Consider the following 8,421-nt stretch of genomic DNA (forward strand, 5'->3'; position numbering starts at 1 on the left):
TTTGTTTCCTGGGCAACTTTGGACGGGCACCCAAATGGAACCATAAATAGTTGGTGTCCAGCGGTATACAGGAGACTGGGAACTATGTGTTCAAGGCTGCAAGGTATTGTTCACAGTCAAGTTTTACTTTCAATACAGCGATTGTGGTGCGCTCCGGTAAATCAAGCAGTTGGTGTTAGATTGTTCTGAAATCCTGTCATTGTCCAGGTTATTCAACCGTTATCGCAAAGTGCTCGTTGTAAATGACAGAATAAAAACTAGAACTGCGGGGGCCGTGGTTTGGTTGGTTGCTGGTTGCAACAAGTGTTTATGGTCCTAGATCTGATAGGAGCACACCCAGTGTGGGTGTCAGAAATTGCCCTATGATTGCGAGCCTTCAACATTACACAAACAGTATTCCGTGAATCTGAAATGTACAGTATATGTGTGTCGTCAACCAAGATAGGCATGGAGTGTTGTCGTGGTTTAAAAACCGATAGTACATGTAATTCATGAACCCCCCCCCAAAAAAGCAGAAAAAAACAGAAATAAACAAAAGGAAGAAAAAACCTCAAAATATGCAAACAAAAACCAAAAGTTGTTCGTGACCATGACAAACAAACACAGAAAATCTGCACTAATTCTACACATAGGGTAACTATGGTAACCCATGGAAATGAAGAAAGCTCCAACAGTGAACCATATGAACTGCGAGGAAAATAATGTAGGTTTAATCCCTCCGTTGACAAGTATTTTTAGAATTATGAATCCCCGCGTTTTGCCACCCACCCATTCAAAGGGATTAATTCTCACATGTCTGGAGAGAACCAAACAGTGGTCTGCATGGAGAGAATATAAACTCATTACTGTATTGGTTAAAAATAGAACATCAACTCACTGGTTTGAAAATTAATCAGGGGTCATGTTACGCACAACGTATCGTTCGCAGAAACTTGAAGGCAGCAGTGTCATTTTGCCTTGCGCATGTAAAGCAGTGTTATACAGTCATGTACATGTACATTGCACGGTTTCCTGATGGTTAAGAAGTCGACCAGTACGGACTCAGTCCTCTCATAAATTCCTGGAAAGAAACTCGGTGACATAATTACTGGTCATTTCTTTTCCTGTATATCGTGGAACAAATGAAACAAAGAGCCCTGATTTTCAGATTGTAAATACATCGACAAAGCCCTCATAAACATTATTATAATTATGATGCTGAACATTTTACAGGCCTATATAACACAACGAAATATGTTGAAACACAAGTATTTTCCCACGCTGAATTTATCCTCTGCCACAAAAGAGGACATTTTCTTTTCAACATTCGTTAAAAGATTTATACATTAAAGTGGGACTCATTGCAGGAACTTTCAGCCTTAACTTAAAACAGATCGTGTCCAATGATTCCAAGCAAAATAATAACTGTAAGCGTTTTCATTTTTATTCACCTTCGACTTTTGACCGAACACTGCGGGGCTTTCTGGTTGATTGCAGTCTATTAAAAAAGCCGGACCTATTGCTACATTTGTAGCAAATCTTTTTTTTCTAATTGCAAAATACAGGCAAATAAAAAAAAATCACTCTCTGCGTGCACTCTGGATGATATTTTGCCAATTCCAAAAATAAAAAGAAATCCCTGTTTGTTGAAGAAACACCCAGCAGGCAAAGCTGCCGAATTTTTCCAGAAAGTTCCAATGAGCCTGCTTTAAAATGGAAACCAACCCGTCGTAGCACAAATGTACCCTGTCGTGACCTTCACAGGTAGACGATATCGATATACTTGTATTGTTCTTTTTTGTCAAACCTACGGACACATCAATATGCTACCGACATTCACTCAGATACTGCAACAAAAGCCAACGAGAAATATCGGTAAGTCATGACACCCCTCCTAAAAGCTGTTCCAGAAATATCTACTGAACAGTGTAAGTAAAATGTGTCGTTTTCAAGTTTTCGTCTTTTTTTATTGCTTTTATTTGATTTGGCACAGCAAATTAAGTTTACCCTCTTTCACTTCTCCGTATACAGAGAGGCGAAAGAGGCTCATAGCCCTGTAGCTCATATTGAATAATAATTAAAAAAACAACCAGAATTACTGTTTATATTCAGGCTATCCCCATCTTTTCTGGTCTTTTGATATTACCATTTTTCATGACACGTCAGTAACTCTAAATTATTCGTGGTATTTCAACAACTTACTTTTGCTGACGTGTTACTCCTTGTTCGAACAATATCTACAAGAGGGGCTGGAAATAAGACTATTAAACGGCGTCAGCATGAGCCGACTTCCTACTACAGTGGCAATGAAACTCAGGTAGTCTTTACTTGAAGTTTCATTGAAATAATATTATTTAGGCCAATGAAATGTTGAAAACAACACAAGATCACTTCAAATCTCGACAATCAATGAAATAACAGCTGAATCTACTGAGCAGTGTTGTGGTGGATTAAGTTTGTAAAAATCGGTAAAATCTGTGTGTACCGTAAGGTTCTTAATTCTTACAAGAAATCGCAATCAAATCCCCAACTATAATTTGACGACAGTGATACTGTTGGCCTATACCCCGATCTATTTTGGGGCGCGGAGCTAATTATTTGAGAGAGGTAGCTTTCACAAATTAAAAATGACTCGGAGCATAACGTAACGCGATGGGCCTGTTATTTTTTGTCCCGACAAGTAATCCCGGTATAAGGGATCGAGTCATCTGCAGGCTACGCTGTTAAACATTTTACATCTTACACCATGCATGCATCCTATATCCACTTAATATCTTAAACTCCATTTTATCCTGAATGCCAAGTTTCTACCACTCTCCCGGGTTTGGTTTTAATACGATAGTAAACTAAACTCCTTCAAACACGGAAACCCTCGAAGAGAAAATTGCTAAACCTGCCTTGGGCTTCAACTTAACAAATGCTAGTGATGATGGACTTGTACCTGTCGTCAGCGACCGTTTGTCTATAATTCACTTAGAATCTATGCGTACCACCAGCGAAACCCTCCGCATGGTCGAATATTAATTGTTTTTCATACCTCAAAAAGGTAAGACTGGGCCAGTTTTTGATGGTCTCTAGCCAGTACAGATAATTTGCTTGTTTCGTTAGTTTGTTCTTTCCACTGTTCATTTACAAGATATATTTTCTTGTGCAGGAATAAATTGGTCTTCTTTATTTCTTGCCTTGGACTGGCACAATTTATTTTACTTGATAATATTTCCCACTGTTTAAATCTGTTTTTGAATGTTACTGTAAATTTGGCTTGACAGCCTCTCAAGTCAGTGTTTAAGTATACCTGTACATTTGGCATTCCCGGCCAGCTTGGATTGGTTTATTCCGTTTCTGTTGAGTATGCTGTACTGTGTACTTTGTCGTTGAAAGGTCGAATATTAATAATTGACAAGAGTAATCGTTTTCTCTAACCATGTGAAAGGTTTCCTCAAACATTACCACATGTCAAATGCTTCAAGTTCTAGGCATGACACGAGTCATGACTGTCAGCGTGTGGTACAGTGGCAACCACAGAGTGTGGCGAGGCCAAGGACTTAAGGCCAAGCAGTGTCATGGCAAGGGTTAGCTTATTTACATAATTATAATTGTGACGGATCCTAACGTTATTGAGTCTGGCTTGTGGACATAGCACGTGATGAAACCACTGTAGAGGCATTGCATGGTGTGCATGGCAGCTTTGTTCCATAGCAAAACCTCCTTTGCGCTTTAGTACCTATTGTGCATACCTTTTTTTTTATTTGAACAACTGTGAGTTTGCTAGTACCAAAAAAGCCTCTGTATCTCGTAAAAACGTTACAGAATAAAGCAGCACGGCCTTCCTCCAGCATTCAAGCTCGCTATACACTGGCTGTAACATTTGGTGTACAGTTAGCTAGTAAACTGTTGGGTTAATTATGTGTATTTACACTTGCATCCTGTAAAACAATTTTTGGCAAACACCAGCGAGTAAGTCGGGATGTCAGGTGGGTGCACAACTTCCGTCACGTGATGTGCTGGCAGATTCTGTGACGTAGCCAGGGCGCTTGAACGGGTGCCAAATGGAGAGTTAAATTTCCGCAATCAGTGCTTTGTTGCCTAGTGCAAACCCGCCCGCGTCACAGGATCAGAAAGGCCCACCTGTCTCGAATACCAAATGTGATTGGGACAGTACTTCAGGTTTAGGTACTGATGACATCACGCTTGGCTTACACGTGCACTTTTTCTTTGGAACCAGTGGGGAGCACAAAGGAAAGCACGCAGGTAAATAAAGTGTGGCGTCATCAATACGGGTCTGCTGCGTCAACATGACGTTTGCACATTCCCAAGGACATTATTGCACGTGACGCGTCAAAGAGCGCTCCTTTTCTGGTGCAGAATCTATTTCAAAGAAATACTAAAGGCCTACATGAATGTAAATGTTATATTCTGACTGGAGTCTAAGTTCAATGACCCTCTTGACCGAATGGCGGGACGGACAGTACATTCAGGACTACCGTGGGACGAAAACTTAAGACATACCCTGCTGGAGGATCATGGGTGCAGGCCCGGAAAGTTTTGAATCTGTCATGTCGCTTTCTGTTGCAGTGTAGGATAACTGGAGAATTTATTGTGATAACCTCATTTTCACTGCATTATTTTTTAGAAATGTCATCTCCTGAACTTGAGAATTGTAACCCCATTCACAAACAACATTGCTGTTTAATTCTGCTATATTACTTTGCTCATATTAGGTTCGGTCTACAAGCAATGGTTGACAATTCTGCTTCCCTGCTCTAAAATTCGCAGAAATCACCAAGATTTATTGCTTACAACAGTGCGTTATTTTTCATGCAAAATATGAAACATTCTTTGAATCACAGAAAACAATTATGCTGTCTTAATTGGTTGCAATCAACAAAATTTTTACTAGCGACAACATTTTCTTGCAGTGACGGAGTGTCGGTGAACCGAATAAGACAGGTGTGAAGTTAATTCTTGTGTATTGTGACCCTTTGTCGTGTCATTCTTTCACCCCCCCCCCCCGCAGCCGCACTTCTGATGACCCACAACTACAGAGGTGAGAAGTTGTGAACTTGAAGAATAACAACAAGTTGAACCTGTTTGACAGGACAAAGTAAAATTACAGATCAGCAGAGATATCACAGATCAAGTCCATGAAATTAATTCAGTGGCCTATCCTGGTTCATGTCCTCATAGACATTCACGTCAACTACTTCCTCTTTTCCCAGATCCTGCAGTTTTCGAGCAAATTTCGCGACAGGTTACATATCTACAGACCTGCCATACGCACAAAACTTTTTAAAATAGCTGTTTGCAGGAGGTTTCAACAAATTTGCTTATGCCACATCCTATGAAACAGTTGAACAGAAAAGTTTCATTAGAAATACGTTTAGAAAGACAAAACAGAAATTAGTTTCTCAGAATATAATGGGAAATAATATACGGCCTTTGCTTTCATTTCTGTGTTTTTGACGCATAGCCAAATGTTTGTAGACCATTGAGGTTCGTTTTCCTTTTTCTCTCTGTTGTGAAGATTTTTAGACGAGCTGAAATTCCTGTTAAATGGTGAACGTTGTCAGGACTTTAATCAGAAATCAAAAAATAATAAGATAGATTTTTGTATCAGTTTTTAAATTTCGATTTATTTTAGGGTGCTTCTGACTACTGTATCGAGACAAAACACACTTTTTGGAGCACCTCACCGGTCAGACTGACCACTTTGAGGGTTTTAGTTTGTTTTTAGATTTAAATGTGCGTTTTCGTTTTCGTTCGTTAATTTTCCTGTGAAGAGCATGTGATTGATTTCCATAAGGGAGGGTGGTCTCCCAATGTTATTTTCTTCTTTGTCAAATCATGGCACTGTAATTTATGATTATGATAAAGTTTTGTTATAAATTGAGTACACTGTAGTGATTCAGTTGTCTAATTTGCTTAACAAATGGCAACCAAATATTAAAGAAAAGAAATAAAATAAAAATCAGAAGCAACAGGGGAAAGATGAAAGTTGTAAAAAATCCTTTGCGAACTTAACCTTTCAAAGTTTTAAGCCGACCGTAATGAGCGGTGGTTAATAACGTAACATAACATAACAGGGGTAATTTAGGCCTACAAAATATTAGTATACTTCCTACCTCCGATTTGCGTCACTTGAGGAATAATGATGCTTTAATAATATACTTTCATCACATAATCATCACGAAAGAATTCTATACAAAGTATAGTGGAAAAAGTGCGCAAAATAATATCACTTTGACTAGCAGGAAGGAAATGATACATGGGGATGCTCCACGTGATCACTGTTTTGTTCAGGGGGAAACTAAATGTCCGGTCAATTTTCCTGGTATATAATGCATACTCACTGGTTGAAATATGACCAAGCACAATGTTTTGAAAAGCAGTAGCTTTCCCCCACATGGGAAATACGATGATATAATGGTGTAAAAATAGTACCTATTCCAGTTTATATTGCAAGTTGATTCTTATTACATGTAATGTGTTCGGATTTTATTCCAGTCGTTCCGCATTACAGGAGGTTCTTTTACAAAACTTCAAAATGCACATTTGTATCTCAGTTAATCCTATTTTCAACTTTTGTTTCAGGATTTCAAAGGGTATTTTACTGCCCATTTGTTGTATGTTAATGAAATATTCACGAGCAAAACTGTGATGTTATCCCGGGAAGAAGCCCAATGTCACATTGGTTCGTACACAAAAGTGTTCTACTTTTAGTAGACTTTGCTGGACTCAGCTTTCTTTGCCAACACATCGCTGTTTATATGCATAGCAATCAGCAAGCATCGATCCCGTTCTAAGAAATGTTTTCGGTAAGTAAATTCCGGGTTCACAATTTGAACAGAAAAGCTTTTGCACTGAATTATGTCTTCCCTAGATAACTTCACAGCAACTGCACCCTCAGTTCTCCAGAAAAGCAAGGATAATTTTAAGTGCTTAAACAGTACACTTTTCAATGCATTTTAACCAAACAGGGATGTAAAATATCTTAAACAAGAATACAAAGTTGAAGAAAAATTGTGTCTGAGAAAAAAAATTATGGCTCGCAATTGTTTTTACGCCGCGCATAAACTGACGTTCACAAACTTCTGTGCGTGAAGGGAATCCTAGGGGCTGAAACTATGGGCATCAAGGGGGGAATTGCAGATAACAAGGGGGCAGAATAAGAGATAAGGCGAAGAAACGAAAAGCAGGAAGAAAGGGAGGTCAAATCACCATTTTGCCTCAAAGTATGTCGTAACGGCCCCCTTCCACTCATAACTATTGGACAGTTTGCTGCTGATGAGTGTTTGTCCCCTCCGTAAAGATTCGGGCGACGCCCATGACAGGCACATTTGTTAGACAACTGTCGTGCAGTCTTTTCTTTATTTCACTTCCTTGCTAAAAATTGCATTTAAGCCCGAAGCATTTGGAACTTTAGGTTTTCGATTATGAACAATTGAAACTTTAAAATGTTTTTGTTTGTTTGTTTGTTTTTGTAAATGACAATGGGTATGTTCTAAATACCTGTAACATATTTTAATAACTGAAAATTGAAACTTAGTCACGAATCTTAATAGTTATCAAATGCTAAAAACCATAAATCGCCTTCCTACACATTTAGTCGATAATTCATTAATGATCATTTTTCAGCTCTATAAATATAGAATGTTTGGATTAAATTCGGAACACAAAAAGTTTGTTCATCATATTGGAATCACTGGAAAGGTGAAAAATTTTGGATATGCTAGGATCGGCATAATTTTTTATGCACCTGACTAAATGAAACCGCGTAAAGAAATATGCAAAGTGGGCTGGTGTCCTGTCCACCGTTTATACACAAGTTCATAGGTACATGTACTGTACATGCTGCGCACATGAACGCATCACATTTAGTCATTTGCGTGCTTCGCGCGTCTTGCCCTCACTGCCAGTTCATCAAAACACACCCCTGTCACAGATAATCCGTTTTGACTTTATAACCAGCCACCAAGAAGCAGCTGGCCTTCGAAAAGAAAAAACAAAACAAAACAAACAAACAAATTCTGTAGTAAGGTGTGCGCAGAGAAGTTGGGAACAACTTTGTGCGGCGCCTTGGGAGGAAGCATCCTTCAAGGTCAGTAGGCCTACTGTACAGCCTAGACATAGGGCGCCGGTCAGCTCGGTCCGTAATCAACTCGCTCCGGGTCGACTCGGAAATATTGTACACAAAAACTTACATTTTTTTGTATTTACAAAAAATAGCCAATAACCAGGCCTTTATGACCAAACTGACAAAAACAGAGCATAACCGATGAAGTCGCGTCCAAGTTAAAAATAAACAATTTTTTTCCCAAATGGACCGAGTGCACTCGGACTGAGTTGCTTACGGACTGAGTTGACCGTACAGAGACCCGTGAACGATTTTGGCTATTCTCTTGATTCATGTCAAACGCTTTCAAAAAAGAAGGCATCGCCGCA

This window comes from Acanthaster planci, linkage group LG01 (genome assembly GCF_054643075.1).
Source record: "Acanthaster planci isolate LZ-2023a linkage group LG01, COTS_SCS, whole genome shotgun sequence".
Taxonomy (NCBI): domain Eukaryota; kingdom Metazoa; phylum Echinodermata; class Asteroidea; order Valvatida; family Acanthasteridae; genus Acanthaster; species Acanthaster planci.